This window comes from Hemicordylus capensis, chromosome 2 (genome assembly GCF_027244095.1).
Source record: "Hemicordylus capensis ecotype Gifberg chromosome 2, rHemCap1.1.pri, whole genome shotgun sequence".
NCBI lineage: Eukaryota > Metazoa > Chordata > Lepidosauria > Squamata > Cordylidae > Hemicordylus > Hemicordylus capensis.
In genome coordinates, this window is record NC_069658.1 from 289,549,432 (window position 1) to 289,567,621 (window position 18,190).

Genomic DNA, 18,190 nt, shown 5'->3' on the forward strand with positions numbered 1-18,190 from the left:
CAAACAATGATCTTTCCCATGTCATTTGATCATTACATGCTTAACTCTTTTTAAAATTATTAAATAGTACCTGCGGAAGTCGGGAGGGATCCAGATCAGGACTGTGGTATGGGAGTAGGGGCTTTAGCCCTTTGCCCCAGCTGCAGTCCTGATCTAGATCAGCCCTCCCAATAGTTGAGATTTTGTCCCAGGAGAGATGCTTCTGCTGGCAACAGTGAACTTCCCTCTCAGGCAATGGCAAGGATCTGGATCAGAACCACAAAGGTTTGACTTCACTGCCGCGCCCTGGGCATGCCTATGTGGATACCGCGCACACCAGGCGCGTAACAACGATAGGGCAAAGGGAGACAGTTGTCTGGGGGCCCCACTGCCTGGAGGGGCCCCCCAGAGGCACCTCATGTGACTCCCCATTGCCCCCTGCCCAGCCCCAAGGCTCCTCAGCCACTTGCCCTGTTCGCCGTCTCTCCAGCTTGTTCTCCTGGCCGGCAATCGAGCAGCAGACACGCTGCAAAGAGCTCCTTTTCTCCCGCCTCTCAGCTGATCGGCGGGTGGGCGGGGCTTCCACGGAGGTCTGGTGTAGGCCTCTGTGAAGCCTGAACTCCAGTAGGGCCCAAGCCAGCCAGGAAGGAGGAGGCACCAGAGAGGCCTCCACTGTTCTCTGCAGCAGAAGACCCCCTGCTGCCAGGTAGAGTGTGAACTCCTTTTTGTGGTTACCTTCCCCACCCGGATATATAGGCATCTGCTTGCCATAGGGCTTTGATATGGGGGGGAGGGACTGAGAAGTCTCTGAATATTTATTTTTAAACAGCTTGGAAAATTTGCTGGCTTAAAAAAAACTATCCTATAAGTGGCTTGTTTCATGGCAGAAAATTGCAAAAACTTCTGGAAGAAACAGTATTATATTTATTTTATTCATTCATTCATTCATTTATAAATGCACTTATGTTCAAGTTGTTTTGCAACCCAGAAGGTCTGAGTGAGAACTGTGAAGCATGTGTGGTGCTTTTATTTTATTTTATTTTTCTTGTGTGTGAACTGCTCCCCAATAACTCGCAGGGACTTCAGGGTAAATCTGGCCAACATGTGAATGCAGCACCTCCATTCCAGAGGAGATGTGTCTTAAAGGGCTTTAAAAGCCTCCTGTGAAAAACCTCCTGCAATCAAACTTGACTGAATTTGTTCAGAATTCTGAGAAAACAAACATAGGCTCACCCTGCATGGTTGAAAGTCTCCTTGGCTAATCTGCAGCGAGGGGCCCATTTTAATCATTCATCTTTCTAGTGTGTTCTAGGCATTAAAAGTAAAACAAATGTATAGTACTCAATGTATATCACTATATATTGTGACGTGTGCGTGTGTGTATTCAGTGAAATGTATTTCCAGGCAGCATACTTATTTTGGAATATCAGACTTAAATCCTTGGGGGCCTGGGGTGTGTGGAGGCCCTGGACTTTGAGTAGGGGGGGACCCATTTTAAAATCTTGTCTCTGGGCCCACTCCAACCTTGCTACGCCCCTGGCGCACACACACACACACACACACACACACACACACACACACGGCTGACTACTTCAGAATAACATCTGCACATGAAGTGGCAGAGCATCACTGAGTTGTCTAATTTTTTGAATAGGATGTGAAATTTTGTGTCTTTCTGTCTGAGCCTAGAAAGCCCGTTTAAGCATGTGTGTTGAAGAACATTGCACATTTGTTTTGTTTAACGTAATAGGCTTACTTCTCTGTGCTAAGGTGCCAACCTAATATTGAGAGTCCACAATGAGGTATCCTTGTAAATAACAGGATGTCTGTTTAGTTTCAATTTTCCTACAGGTGTATAGACTCGATACTTGTGCTGTGCTTTAAATAGCTTCTAGCATTGGATAAACAGAAGTAGAAAAAAAGTGGGCAGACCAATGACTGGTCCAGATGTGGCTGCTGGCTTGATTTCAACAAAGTTTTGTGAACTGAAAGCTGACCTCCTTTTTAACAAATGTTCTTTCCCCTAAATACATGTGGTCATGGGATTAAATACATGTGGCTGTTTCTCTTATTCACTGTGCTAAAATGGAGAAAAAAAATTAATTTGATTTTTTTCTTAACGCAAATGTTGTAGTCCCTTCTAAAAAAAAATTCCTTATGTGCCTGAATTCAGTGGTGCTTTAAGGTGATGCTAATTGAATTAGTGATGCTGCTGGGATGTTATTCCACATTGGATCCTGATTTTCACTGACATCTGTGTTGGCCTTGGCTTATAAAGCAGGACTTTTTGCTAGAGGGGGATAGTTATAGTGTTTGTCTTTGGCCAGTGGCTGTTTCTAGTAGGGTTGCTGCCTCTGCAAGATCACAAATTAGGGTATAAAGGCATTTCTCTGCTGGACTAGGTAGATGTGTTTGGATTGATCCTCAAGGGATCTCATGTGATGTCCTCCATATGCATTTGGAGCTTGTTGTACAATATTTTTAGTTTTGCAGAAATGTCTGCTTCATAGAGGGAGGAGAGAGAATGAACAGTTACACTGGCAAGATAGACCTGCTGTATAACTTACTGTAAAAGTGAGATGATTGCAGTAGTTCTTATCCTGGTAGATGAAAATATATAGTTGGTTTCAAAATGGCCGCTGCCTAAAATCATTGGGCAGCATCCAGTCTAGTTAGTCATGACTAAACTTCTCTGAAATTACTAGTCTCATTAATTTCAGAGGAGCTTAGTCTGGATGTTGCCCATTTTTGGATATTTCCTGATGGCAATATATTCCATCTTTTTTTCCTGTTTCCTATTCTTGCTGGTCTTGCAGAGGATGCATAGGCTTGCATGCATTTTTCTACTATGTTTTTTGCTCCCAAAGCATTGCTAAATACTGCCTTTTGACCACCACATTCCTGCTGACTTTAGTTGGAAGGAAAAATATTGTGGGAGAGGGAGGCAAGGATGTGGGTGGTAACTGAAAGAGCAGGTGAGGTGTAGCTTTTGTGTGGATAATTGATGGGCTTTAATGGGTCCACCCCTGCATGCCCCTGACTTCTGCATTTCCTGCACCCACTTCTTTTCCTGTACTGGCTCATGCAGGATACTTTATTTTTATGCTAAGAGCTCTTGACTGATCCCTTTTTAATTTATTTATTTATTTTAAAAAGTTACTGGCTGTTGCAGAAAACCACAAGTCCAGTAACTGCAAAGTTGTACAACTACTGACAACAGCCTATCTTTCATAGCCACCACACCGCCTTTTTTGAGAGACTTGTACATCCCCCCACTTCATCCTCTCTTCCTGCTGGTCTTTTGCATTCCTCTTCTGTTGCTGCTGCCTGCTAAGCAGCTCCCTTTCCCACCAGAGGAGTATCCTTTGCCTCTCAGTGCTAAGGAGTGAGGGTGGGTGTTCTCAGCAGCATGGGAGAAGGAAGGCATCATCTCTTGCCTGAAAGAGGTCACTTTCATTGATGCAGAGCAGGAGGAGAATCCGCTGAGAGGGCCTCAGCTCTTTCCTGTGTGCCTGCTCTTGGAGCTGAAAGGCATTCTAGCCCACTGGCCACCTACAGAAAAAAATATGTAAGGGGAGAGTGGTACTACTAAAAGTAACAAAGGGGAAAAAAGAAAAAGAAAGAAAAAAATACCACCCAATACAAGAAATATAAACACATACGAAAGACACCAATGCCAATACTCATATAAATGTAACTTCATAAATCACTTAATTAATATAGTGATTTATGTTAATTAAGTGATTTATGAAGTTACATTTATATGAGTATTGACACTGGTGTCTTTTGATATGTTCATATTTCTTGTATTGGGTGGTATTTTTTTCTTTGTCACTGGCCACCTACGGCAGATTGCTCCTTCAACTGACTGCTAGAGGCAGCTAGCGGCTTGACCCTTTTTGGTGCACACTGGCCCCAGTTGGTGGCAGTAGCCAAGGGACATTTGCGAATAACTTGCCTACGCACCACTGTGACAGCTGCTATTCAGAGTTATTGCCAAGACCAGCCCTTAAAGGGCCAACATTACTGCCTTTTTCACTCTGGTGTAGGGGTTCCAGCCCAGCTATCAAAGGAAGGGGAATAGTGTTGGAGCTAGGACCCTGGCAGCATCAGCTCTCAGCTGCAGTGTCTCATAGTGACCACTGGGGGGTTTAGAGTCATGGATAAAAGTGCTGGATTCCTCCCCTCTTTGTTCTTCCAATGTTAGTCTCCATTTTGTCTCTTTGGAGATGTCTGTTTGTTTTGATCTCTCTATTCTGCCATGAGCCACAGCTGAAATAAGCTGCAGGCTCTTGCACACTTGTTGGCAACCTTTCCTTTTAAATCAATCCTTGTAGTTCTTCAGTACTAAGGAACTGTTTCCAGACCTTTTGCTTTGCTGCTTTTTCACCAAACTGGTTTTGCTCTGCTATTTGGGGACTGAACTGCCATTCGTCCCCTGCAAATAGAAAGTGCTTTCCCCTTTGGAGCTTTTAACCTTGCTTTAAAAGCAAAAAACACCCACCCACATTTGGCTTGTGTATTTGGAAAAAAAGATCTGAGGGAAAGCTGGCTGAGCAAATGCACAACCAGTATCATGGGGGGCAGGATCAGCCGACTGGATACTGTGCAGGGTTAGAGAACCAAAATACTGTAGTTGCAACATCATGCAGGCAGAGAAGAGCAGGAAACACAGGATCTGGATCTTCCATGTTGACTTCACCTTCGGCAATTTGTGTAAGCAATATTTGCACAAAAAAGTCCTTCAACTGGAAGTAGCTTTTGTCTGGACAATCATTGTATGGTAGAATTTTTCAAGCCACCTTAATAAAAAAGAACTGATGTGTGAAGTGAGCTGGTTCACTGAAAAGATGGCATAATGTGTTCAAGCTTCACCAACACAGCATTGACTTAATTGAGTGTGAATATTCAAAGGGAAGAATGGGTGGGTAGAAGGAGCTTAATTACATTGAACTGGGATGCTGTGGACCAAATTAGAATAAAAATGGCTTCCATCAAATAAACATATGAACAAGTAGGTTGAATGGCTGCTTTATGGATGATAGTCGTTTAGCCTTATAGTAAAAAAATCATGTTCCCAAATGTTTTTTGCCACTTTGTTTTTTTGCAAACCTTTTGTATACCAACATTATTTCCACGTAGGAGGAGTGCTGTGTGAGTGCTGTGTGAAGCATACATTACTGCGTGAAATGGAAATCATTAATATGCACCTGCAATGCTGTACAAGTCCATAAGCCCGATATTACCCTTGGGAATCCTAGAACTCTTCTTGTTCCATGTTTAAACTATTCAAAGGAGGATTTGGTTCAGTTGTTAATATAGTAGTGTTCAACAGTTCGTAAAGCTGTTGATATAGCAAAAGGAATAAGAAAATGGTTCCCTGTTTAAAAGGGCCTGGTATTCCTTTAAAAAGGAATACCAGGAACCGCCAATGGAGAGATGCTGTACTGGACTGAATAGGGACAGTTGCTCTTCCCCTGCTAAATATTAGAGCCTTCACTTTAAAAGGTGCCTCTTTGTCTAGCTAGTGGTAGTTATCTAGTCACAGGAACACTGGTGTTCCAATAGCAAACATTATTTCTACAAGAGTGGAGTCATTCTTATCTAGGACTTATCTTTTCATTCTACAGTCTTGTCCTAAGGAGGTAAGTTCCTTCTTATTGTGTTAAACTATTACCCACTTCTGAAGTGCACTAGAAATGCCAGAATTCCCTTTTTATCCATGCTGTCATGTGTATGACTTGGCATGCTGTCATGTGTGTGCTTCAGTATCAACAGCATACCATTTGTAACAAGTCTTGAGGATTCTGCCATGTCAACTTTGTAATTTTCTACTGGTTTGTTCAAAGTCTAGAAAGGATATTTAATATCTTTCCTAACAGTGTAAGACTTGAAAGGATCATTATGTCTCGATTATATTTTAATGTTCATGTGGATTTTAAATCGTTCAGCAGTGGGAATATGTATAGTTATAAATGGGGAAATCTGCCAAAATAAGATGTGGGTTGGGGGAGGAATAACTTGGGTATTGAGGCTCAATCCTCCTCTCTCTAGTAACAAGTAATTTCAGTTACCCATGGAGTTGACCCTAACAAGATTTTAATTGACCTGACTCTGTGGGTGTGTGATCACATAGTCAGCTGAGGGGGTTTGGGAAGTTAGTTGTTCAGGAATGATCTAAATTCTTATCAATTGACTTTTTAAAAAAAAGCTCAATTGAAAATGACTGATCACTGCACGATTCTGTGCTCATATCTAGCCCTTCTAAAAGAGCAACCAAGTTGAGCTACTGCAATAAAAGCAAGCTGTTTTGTGACACACGTTTATTGCTGTAGGAGCTTTTCTGATTTTCCATGCTAACTTGGCAAAGCACCTTTTAAAAGTGGTGATTCTCTTTATTGAGCAGGGGCAGAGCAATTGGCCCTATCTAGCCCCAGCACAGCATCCCTATCTTAAATTTATTTTTAAATGGTGAGCCCTTTGGGGACAGGGAGCCATCTTTGTTTGTTTCTCGATATAAACTGCTTTGGGAATTTTTTTGTCCGAAAGCAGTATGCAAATATTCATAGTTGTCATGTCTATGAAAGTATTATACAATAAACTCTTCAAGGCGTGATGTCTGCATTAAGTATACTGGACTTGTGTATAATATTGTAATTTTAGTATAGTACTTACAATATAACAAGGTTTGATCCATGTAGTTTTTAACCTGGAGCACAGTGTTTGTGTAAATGTGTCACGAAAGAACAGCCTGTACCAGTGCAGATGGACTGCCTTCCTGTAGCATTCAGAATTCTTTGGGCAAATACAGGATGTTTGCATGAGCTTAAACTTGTTTCTTGGACCATTTCCCCCATTAACTTTTAAAACTACTATTTCTCAAGTTATACCTTGCAATTTTATTATATAGGGTCAAGTACGATAAATATTTATATTCCACTTTTCAACATTTATAGATAGATAAATAAAATGGCTCTCTGTACCATAGAGAGTATTCTGTATTGCCATAAATAAATGGGTCTCATGTTTTCATATCTCATGCAAAAATAGTTAGATAAATACCTCATGACTGTCACATCAATTGCCCATATGATGTGACAGATTAGGATAAGCTTTGCAAGAATTTAGTTGCTAGATCGCAACAGAGCATTTGCTTCATCTAACATGTTGCAAAATATAACACTATTTTAGAAACTTAAAACTATGTTAAACACACATGGTGAGGCAGTGTACATGATACCCTGAATTTTTCATTGGTGTTTGCTCCTGAGGTACATGAAGTGCTGTTGCACGTCAATCAGGTATATGATCTGAGTCCAGGGTCTTAACAGTTTGATTTCCAGCTGAGATTGAATGTTTGCAGTACACATGTGGTATTTCTTGTAGCAGTGTAATAAGTAGGTTGTGTCTTGGCATATTCAAGCTGTCCAATGAGTTATTTTCATGTGCAAGTCTCCTTTCTGTTTCTTAGAAATTCCTTCTGATATAAACATGGTGCTCAAAGCCTGGTGTACTCTCACTTAAGCCTTCTGCAAAAATGTGCTTAATAGGGTTAATTTAGAGTACATTGCTGCATACGTTGCTGAGCAACGCTTTTTGGCATGTTGTTGAAAGGATGGAATCTATGGAATGAATGAAAATGTGTATCTCAAAGATATCCTCGGAGTTCAGCTTCAGGTAAGTAGTTCTAAATTTCATCCTAATTGATATTGTGTTGAGGCTGCCAAATTCTGCTATCACGGAGCTTTTTGTTATGCTTTAGTAGAGCTATGGTACTGCCAGGCATCCAACTCCTGGAACAAAAAATGCATATTTAATAGAGCTGTCGTGATGCTAGACCGTAATGGAAGAGTTCTGCTTTTCTTTGTACACCATGCACATTTGAGTAGATTAATAGAGCTGGGTTAATTTTAGGGTTGTCATCTATGATCAAAAACTTATGGCAAAAACTGGCTTTGTGTATCATGCGCTATATGTGTAACGTACCCAGTAGTCTACAGACCTCTCCAGTTGGCCTTCTGATTAATCACAAGGCTCCTATTGTATACTACTGACTTCTTGGTATTTTCTATGGCAGGGTTTCTTAACCTTGGGCCCCCATATGTTGTTGGACTACAACTCCCAGAATCCCCAGACATGGTCTTTGTTTGTTTGTTTGTTTGTTTATCTATCTTTCAAATTTGTACACTGCCCCAAACTTTTGCCTCTGGGTGGCTTACAATAGCATAAAACCAGTTAAAAACATATACAAAAAACTTAAAACAATTTAATGATTTAAAAATAAACCAGAGATTAAGAACCCCAAAATTTAGTAAGCTGAGAAAGCTTGGGCGAAAAGATGGGTTTTCAGGTGTTTTTTGAAAATTGCCAGAGATGGGGAGGATCATATGCAGGGAGCGCATTCCACAGTCTTGGGGCAGCAACCGAGAAGGCACGTCTCTGTGTAGCCATCAAACGTGTTGGCGGTAACTGGAGTCGGACCTCCTCAAGTGACCTCAATGGGCGGTGGGGCTCGTAGTGAAAGGCTGGGGATTCTTTGTGGCTGGGGATTCTGGGAGTTGAAGTCCAACAACATCTGGGGGCCCAAGATTAAGAAACCCTGCTCTACAGTGTCTTTCTAATCCAGCTATACTGAGTGAACCCCTTCTTTATTAAAATTTGATTAATGTTAACTCTGCCTAATGTATAACTTGTTTAAAAGCCCATAACTCAGTGCACCTGATCTGCATGCAGAAGGTTCCAGGTATATTCAGTACCTGCTATCTTCAGCTTAAAAAGCAAATGTACTAATGGGGAGGAAGGCTTCAGAAGGGAGGAAAGGGGGAAATCTACCTTTTTGTGTTGGTTTCTGTTTCCTTCTCCTAAAATCTTCCTCTGCTCAACTCTGTAGTGCTGAAGGGCTCAGGATTGGGGAGAGGTGTGGAAAAGAAAGGAAACTCTATGGTTTCGTAAGGAAGCATACACACCCACTTTCCGGATACTCTAAGCGGGCCAGTTCCTCTCTTTCCATTTTCTTTTCTTTCACACCCCCTCCTCCACTTTAATTTTTCATAGGCACTGACTGTAGGTTGGGCCATCATATAGAGTGTATGTTTGTGTATGTGTGAGAGAGAGTGTGAGTATTTCTGGAGAATGGGAAAGGAAGATGATGATCCCTTTCCTTGCTTTTCCTCCTTCCTAAAACCTTCCTGAACAGGTTTGTTTTATTTATGTTGAATATCTTGATGCACAAACCCTCACCTTGATTTTTTCACCTCTATGATTCCAAAAGCTGTTAGGTTAGCGGGTCAAGCAGGCTGTTTCTCTCCCCGCCACACACACACATCCATTTTCCTCCCCGGATTCTCCAGCTGTTGTCCTTGCTATTTCCATAGCTCCTGATTTCAAATAACCATTGTTTAAAGAGTAATGCCATGTCCATTTTTGTTGCAATACTTTGGAAAGACGCTGGCAGCAGAATTTACAGTAATCACAATGTGATGACAAAACTGGGGAGCTGGATGGATAAAAATCAATGACTCTTAAAAAAATCAAATTTGGGGGGATTTAAATTGGGTTTTAAAAACCTATACGAAATAACTCAATTAAAATAACAGTTAAAGTTAAATCCCATCACAAACATGCTACACCTACACCCCCTTAAAATGATTTAATGACTCTTATACACATTAGTTACTTAATATGTATAATGTGTCAAACATGGGCATTAATTTCAGCTTAATTTCATGAAAATGGCTATAGTCTGACAATTAACTACCATCTCTTGCTTCTGGAAATATCTGGGTTTTTAGCTTCTGTTTCTAAGCAGACTAATGTTACATGTGCAAATACAGGCTGGATAGCTGATGGTTTGTGCTGCGTGAAGCCAAAGCAGAGAAGTTAAGACAGAGACACAATAGAGGAAAGGAGACACAGGGGAAAGAAAAAGGAAAGACATTTCTTCAGTACAGTTTCCTGTATTCCCCCACACTTTTAGGGGAAGCTGTCGTGAGTTTGGTGCATGAGAGATTCCCCACTCCCCCCCAATCTGGGAATATTTTGGTGATATTCCTTCTCTGGGTAAAAAGGGGGAAATGTGCCAAATGTAAGCAGTGCAACAAGGAGCTGCAGGGCCTGATCGAAAGAATGAAACTTCATGATGGGGATGAGGGGAACTACTTATTGGGCAAAAATACAGTGGATGATGTGGCTATGACTGAAGAGCGATGTAGATCCTTGCTTACTACCATGAATAATGGAATTGTGAGTAACGAGGCATTATGCCTATGGGAAAAGGGAATTAGGTTACAGAGTAGGGGAAAATGGTTTAAAAATGCTTAAAACAACACCAACCCACAAATAATGTAAATTGTTTGCTATACCATGCTCCCATGTGCTCAGGAATGCTCTCCAAAACCATGAAAGATCACAGAAAAAAGGGTTTTAAAAAAAAGAAATGCTGCCTCCTCAAAAAATGGCGATTGGAAGTGACCTCCCTGATCACTTCTGGTCCTCTAGGAACCGTGGATGCGTTGGTTTTAACACGTTAGTATCTGCAGATAATGAAAACGGGTGTCAATTAGACTTCCATGAATAGTGAGGTTCTACTGTACATTCAAAAACCACATATTATACGATTTCCTAAAAAAGTAAAAAACACGTTATCTAAAAAATTACACAGGATGTAAATGTTCTGTTGAGTTGCAAATCAACATGTTTTAGATAGGAACCATTGTTTAACAAGTTGTAGAAATAACTAATCTGCCTACTTTTCTCTCACTATCTGTACAACTGGACTAAATTTAGTTCAAATTGAGGTCCACAAGTTAGATCTCTTGCCCCTCAAATGTTTATGCATCCACCATCTTGGATCAGGGTAGATTACAACATTACAGACTATACCATTGCGGTGTCCCTGTGTGTCACTCACACAACTGTCCAAATTTGGTTCAAATTGGTTAGACAATCCACAAGTTAGTGCACATGTTCTTCAAAAGTTCAAACATCTGCCATCTTGGTTCGGGGTGGATGTCATCATCAAAAACTACACCACTGGGGAATCCCTATGTGTCCCTACAGCTGTAGCAAATTTGGTTCAAACTGGTCAAGCGGTTCACAAGTTAGCCCACTTGCATCTCAAAAGTTTACATGTCTGCCATCTTGAATTGGGGTGGATGACATCACAAACTATGTCAGTGAGGTATCCCTACAACTATACCCGATTTGATTCTTATTAGTCCAGGTGTTGCAAAGTTGATAGGGGAAGGGGGGACATGGAATGCCAGTTTATCTCATAAGCCTACTGGAAAGTAGGCTAAAAATGTGAAGAAATATCAGTGGGAAATTTGGTTTAAGTCAGGTTTTCCACTTGGTGATTTCAGTCAATCCACCCTGCTGGGGACCATCAGAGAAACAGAAGAACTGGCTAGAATCTGTGAGCATCTGAATTTTCCAGTTTGAAAGAAAGCATGCAATTACAGTTCTGAGGACCTGCGCTATTGTAATTTGGATCTTTACTGAAGTCACTTGTACTGCCTGATTTAGCGCCAAATAAAGCATGCTATTAAGCACATAACTGAATTTGGCATGCTTATTTTTTCTTTGGTAAATGGCAACATGGGGAGGAACATCCTGGATTGGGATCATGGCACAGGGGATTGTACCTTTGCTGTGGTCTCAAGGTCACAGTGGGTAGGGATGTGCATGAAATAGATCTTGTGATTTGTTTTGAGCTCTAAATGAATAGCAAGATCCTCCAAACAATTGGCTGAAACGGCAGCCCAGCCAGCATTTTTGACAAAACAATGTCAAAACTATTTGCGTGCTTTGGCCATAGGGAATAATGGGGAACTCTAAACACCCCATTGGAGAGGAGAGCTGGTCTTGTGGTAGCAAGCATGACTTGTCCCCATAGCTAAGCAGGGTCTGCCCTGGTTGCATTTGAATGGGAGACTTGATGTGTGAGCATTGCAAGACATTCCCCTCAGAGGATGAAGCCACTGGGAAGAGCAGAAGGTTTCAAGTTCCCTCCCTGGCTACTCCAAGATAGGGCTGAGAGAGGTTCCTGCCTGCAACCTTGGAGAAGCCGCTGCCAGTCTGTGAAGACAATGCTGAGCTAGATAGACCAATGGTCTGACTCAGTATATGGCAGTTCCCCATGTTCCCATTGTTCCCCATGGATAGCTCCTAGGGACACCAAACTGGGTTGTTTGGTGGGCATGATGGTTGCTACCTACCACTCAATCCACAGAAGAAATGGGCAAGTGGACAATTTAACAAATTTCAACTTTCCCCCCAACCCCTCCCCCCCCCATAGGATCCTATGGGCTTTTGGGGGGGGGAAGGTTAAAAAAAAATTCAAAGTGGTCCCACACCATGCTGCTATTGGTCCAGGGCTGTTTCAGTGCTGGTGGTACTGGGGCTGCTGGTTTCTTCTGAGGGCCGCCATCATAACCACCCTCTGTCTGGGGCTGAGAAGGTCCAGGAAGTGGAAGTACTTCCGGCTCCTCCTCTGATGTGGTTGGGTATGGGGTCTCACTGCCAAGTGGGCTTGGGGAGGATGGAGATATTGAACTGGCTGGGCTAGCAGCCAATGATATCTCCACTGCCACAGGAAGAGCTTCTTCTCTGGCAGGAGAGGACCTCCCTGCTAATTCTACGTCAATCACCACAGGTGGGTGTGTTGCAGGACCAGGCACCTCTGGAAAGGTGAGCCTGCATAGCACTGCAGCAGTGGAGACCACTTGGGGAGTTGGCCCCTCTTGCCATAGCCCATGATGACCAGCAGTATCAACTCTCCCTCTGCTTGCTAATCTGCTCCCGGCTCTGCCTTGCACCCTCCTGGACATTTTAAGAATATAAGAACAACCCTGCTGGATCAGGCCCAAGGCCCATCTTGTCCAGCATCCTGTTTCACACAGTGGCCCACCAGATGTCACAGGAAGCCTACATCTTGGGGACTTGTAAATCAAAGCCCTAATTCTGATTGGGGTGGGAAGGAGGAAGTGCCTTTAAGGGGGTGTGGGCTTAGGGGTGGTCTGTTTATGCTGTGTGTGCCACACACTGTGCTGTCTATAGCACTATAGTGTGCACACACAGAAGCTAGAAAAATTAAATCCCCCCCCCCACAATAAAGAAGCAGGCCTTATTGAGGGGGCTGTTCTTGGAGGGGAGTGAGCAACAATGGGTTAAGTCAAAGGGAAGGGAGAGGGGATTACTGTGAGCTCTCGTAGGTTTGCCTACCCTTCCTGAGCTATAGTCCTCCTAATGCCCCCTAAACGTTTCCCCAAACTTAGTCCCTATCTAATGGCGTACCGGGAAAATGCTTGACTAACAAGCAGAATGTTCCCGGTTTGAATCCCCGCTGGTACTATATTGGGCAGCAGCAATATAGGAAGATGCTGAAACGCATCATCTCATACTCCATGGGAAGAGGCAATGGTAAACCCCTCCTGTATTCTACCAAAAGAAAACCACAGGGCTCTGTGGGGCCAGGAGTCGAAATCAACTTGATGACACTTTACCTTTAAGTTATCTGATTACCATCTTTATTTATTTGATTGATTGATTGATTGATTTCTATATCGCCCTTCCAAAAATGGCGCAGGGCGGTTTACACAGAAAAATAATAAATAAACAAGATGGATATCTTATATCTCTTAGTTATAAGTTATCTGATACGAAGGGTGTGTGTGAGAGGCTTGCCTTCTGGCATCTTTGGCTGGAATCTGGGCAGGTGCTGCTCTCTAACTTGGGCTGGACAGACACCAGGACTGAACACCTGGGGGGAGCACAGGTGGGCACCAGCTGGGCATGCATGCATGCGTGTATACACACACCCCAAATCAAAAATGATAAAGCTGGGAGATTCCCCCCCCCCCAAGAAACACCAGGGAAACAGAGAGCCTGGGCACCAGGGCTGTCCTTAGAGAGCCCTGGCAGGGTGCGGGGCCTGGGGCAAATCAACCAGTGCGGGGCCCCCTTCCAGTTAATTCTAATAGGGGGTTAAAAGAGTGGGGCCGCCCTAAGGACAGCCCTGTTGGGCACCAGACAAAAGTCACAGAATACCAGCCTGCCCCCTAAAATGCAATCCAATCCAGGCAGGCACGCAGCAGCAGCAGCAGCAGCAAAGAGGGGCAGCAAAAAGGAAGTAAAACACACAGCACCCAGTTATTAAAACCACTGGGGGCTGGCTACAGGCAAGAAGAAAATTCAAAGCAGCACCGAGTTAAAGCCACTGGGGCTGCTGGTGCAATTTAAAATTAGAGGTGGGGGGCAGGAAACAGTTGTTGGCACTGCAAATGAGGAGGAACAGCCATAGGTGTGTGCTCTCACTCTCTTCCCTCCCTCCTGCCCCCCACCACTGGACCAGGCCCACCACTACTCTTCTGCTCTCCTCTGCTGCTGTGCTGATGTGATCTCTGTCCTTCCTGTCTCCTGATGTATCCTTTGAAATAGCTTGCTTAGAGCTCGAATAGATAATGGTTGGGGCAAATAAAACCCTTTTCCTCCACATTGTGGTCCCAATCTAGATTGTGTCCACCAACAGCCTCTATTTACCAGAGCACTGGGGCCATTGATGTGTTTAATATAACATGTAGTTTGGCCCTTAGATCTGTATATTGTAGCTTAATTGGATTTTTCTAGCCTTTTAGCTAGTGATTCCACACACACACCCCCGCCGATCTGGGGTTATCCAGAAGCTAGCAATCAAAAACTTATAAATTGCAGAGTATTTTATCTTTCCTGCTCTTTGGAGGAGTGGTCAAGGTGTTGAATTTGGGATCATATCAATCGGTTTTATCTTCATGAGAGTCTTGAGGTAGATCAGGCTGTAAAATGGTGGCTGCATTCAAATCGCATTTCATAAGAACAATCCTGCTGGATCAGGCCCAAGGCCCATCTAGTCCAGCATCCTGTTTAACACGGTGGCCCACCAGATGCTGCTGGAAGCCTACAGGCAGGAGTTGAGGGCATGCAGTTTGCAGTGGAGTACTTGGGGCCGCTATATGGAAAAGAGAACAGGTCTCCTGTGTTTTAAAGAGATGCACAGAAGAAGGCATTTCAGCAGGTGCTGCTTTTCTTTCCTCTGCATAACACCCTCTCACTACACCATTATGCTGGCATTTGAAGAAACCGATTACACTGGCTTTCCAGTATCAAGGAGGAACCGAGTAGAAAGAGAGATGAATTGCCCAGCTCTACATATGGCCCAAATTCAGCACTGCTGAAACTGTTTATAAGGTGGCATTGCAAGGTGGAGAGAGACAGCATCAAGACCTGCCTCCCCACCCTAGTACTGAAAATCAAGGAAGATGTTTTAAAATATGTTTTGTGTTTGGTTTCTAACCTGGGAGTTCATGTTAACTCCCTCTTCTTCCTCAGCCTCCTTCCCCACCTTGTGTAAAGGGTGAGAAAGTGCATAAGTTCTGGGGCAAGCTGAGGGCAAGCATGCCAAAAGGCTGAATTAGCTATTAAGTAGAACAGGACTGCTAATAAATCTACCCAGCATTGTAGGGAAAGGGAAATTGCAGTTTTGTTGCCATAGTTCCTGTGTAAAATCTGACCTTAGTTGCAATAAATCTCTGTTATAAAAACCCTAGATAATCAGTTTTCTAAAATTAGGGTTCCCTACTTAATAAGCCAGTATGAGCAAGATATTTAATGAAATATTCTTGGTTACAAGGCACCATGGGATTTAAATGTCTTGATGAGTCCCTGGGAAACGGAGGCTGGGCTTGCTTAGCCTCACTAAACCTTCCGAAAAGCCACCAACAGTGCAACAGGGTGGGTAGGGTGAAGTGCAACTGTAAAAAAACAACAACATTCAGATGGTCTAGGTATTTGTCCCATAAAACACAATATTCTATGACTAGAATTTAATGTGATTTAGAATATATAATGCAGACTGGTTGTGTTTGCATAAATATAGGCAAAATGGGTATGTTTTCAAGAGGTCTGTTTCCCAAGAGCATCAGGGTTACTTAGTAATGTGCATGTTTAACTGTTCAGTATGGCTTTGGAAAGCATGTCACTACTGTGTAATAGTTATAGCCGCTTCTACTATCTACTACAGAAACTTGAGTTTTCAGAGTGTATGACAGACAGAATAACACTGTGTGTGGGTGTTTAAGTCACACAGTAATAAACTGCTTTGTACAAACTGCTTTCTCGTTGCTGCCTCTAGAAACCTCCCCCACCCCGCCCCAAACAGCAAGCATTTTTAAAGACTAACAGTTCTCTCTTGTCCATAGTGAGTTTTCTGTGTATTATGGACTGAACTCCTGAAATATGAAACCATTAGAACAGTGAGTGCGTTGCATTCCCACATACATGTGTCTTTAAGTATGGCTTCTGCAACAGGGCAAACTTGTTTTATTTTTATTAAAGGAACAGCGGAAGAGAGAGGCATGGACAGAACTTGAGGCAGGGGAAGGAATGATAGAGCAGGAAAGACTGGTTTGGGGGGACATGCCTAAAACATAGATTAGAGGAATACATAGCCATGCTCTTGAACCGGGTATGGTTTTCATGATTGCCAGGCAGGTTACGTTTTGTACCCTCATCCCCATCCCCCACTAGGCCTGAGAGTGCTGAGCAGTGTAAGTGGGTCTACTGCTCAGCTTTTTGGGGGCTGAGATTTGTAGTCCTACATGTGGCATGCAGATTGGGCATGCTGTATTAGCTTGCCTAATTTGTAGTGCGTTGAACAGGTGCTTTGTATCAGCCAAGCGAAGGAAGGGGTCTGTCCTTTATTTCTGACAATTGTCGTTGTCGGGAAGAATGAGACCCCTGAACTCGTCTTCAGAAACACAGCAATACGTTGGTGATGGAGCACTCCCCTTGTTCAGCTACAATAGCTTTCCACTGATTGAACACTACCAGCACTGTTACAATGGCATGAGTAGAACAGACATTTGATGTGCAGTGTATGAGATAGTCAAAAAGCCTGCTCATTTACATCTAGAGTGAAGGCTCTCTTTTTGGCTCAAGCTCCACAAAGCCGGGAAATTGGAACCTAAGGCTGATCCCTTAACAGATTTGCCATGTGCTCAGTAAAGATGTCACAAATTGGGTCTGCGTGTACAACTTGCTCTCCGTGCACTTGTACCTGTCCTTGATCTTTGAGGCCCAAAGCAGGATAGGGAGGATGGAGTGCCTGTACCAGCAAAGATGCCCCACATTGTCCTGCTCCTGGACTGCCTTATGAAACACCTGTATTGCCAGAAGAATTCTCCCATGAGTACCTATTTGAGAGGGTTTATCAGTTCACACATGCATGGTGCGAATCATGGCAACCTCCCAGAACTTGGTTTCCTCCTCCTCAGTCATTATTGTTCACCTACCACGTTCCATGTTCTGTCCTTTCTGTTTATAATTCATCAGCATGCTACTTTGCCATTAGTACAGAATGCCTAACCTAAAGCATTTGGCATGGTTTCATACTTATACCACTTGTGGTTATTAAATAAAACTAGTGACATTTGTACAATTAGCACAATCTTACTTGAAGTACTTACTGCTGTTGGCTTTTCTGGCGCCTCTCTGTTTTTTAACTTTCATTATGCTAGGTAAAGTATAACTTTGTCAGTGTATCGGTGCAGCATAGCCCTTCAGTCCTTGACTTCTGCCCTTGAGTTTACAGTGGTTTTGTTATGCAAGCTATGAAAACCTGCCTGTCCAGTTCATTTGTGCCAGAGATTCTTTCCCTGTATCCTGTGTGAAAGCTCTTAAGGTGAGAGGTATTCGATTTGATGGCTTTCACTAGGAGCATAGCAAAGCACAGAATGATTGTGTCTTCAAAGACAGTTGTATGCAACAGTAAGGCATGCTTCAGTTGCAGTGTGTCTCAATCCTGTACTGACTAATGCCTAAGTAGGCTTTAGGAAAAACCACACGTGAATTAAACAAGTGCTTGTTGCATTTGTCTATAAGCCAGGGCAAGCAAGAAGATTATTTTTTAATACCAATAGAAGTGCATGGGGAGGGGACTGAAGTCTGCCTCCTTACTTTGCCATGCTGTGCTTAAGCAACGTTCCTCTGGCCTGGCTCCAATATTGGAAGAACCACAGTCCAGTAGAAGAGCATCTCCTTTGCATGTGGAAGGTTCCAAGTTCAATCCCAGGTTACTCCAGGTACAAGTAAAGTGTACTGTTGAGTCAGTGTCGACTCCTGGCAACCACAGAGCCCTGTAGTTGTCTTTGGCAGAATACAGGAGGGGTTTACAGGTGTT

General features: G+C 43.1%; 1 protein-coding gene across 11 annotated transcripts in view; it reads left to right on the plus strand.

The window, feature by feature from the left end:
• The window catches only part of ITPR1 (inositol 1,4,5-trisphosphate receptor type 1), a 323,955-nt gene that overhangs the window by 55,894 nt on the left and 249,871 nt on the right, over window positions 1-18,190 (plus strand). The window contains exon 1 of one of the 11 annotated variants that reach the window (XM_053296718.1): window positions 565-685. The exons of the other annotated variants lie outside the window; for them this stretch is intronic. The gene's annotated coding sequence lies outside the window, so the exon portion shown is untranslated. Of the gene's footprint in view, window positions 1-564; window positions 686-18,190 lie in introns of those variants that run through there. 11 annotated transcript variants of the gene reach the window in all.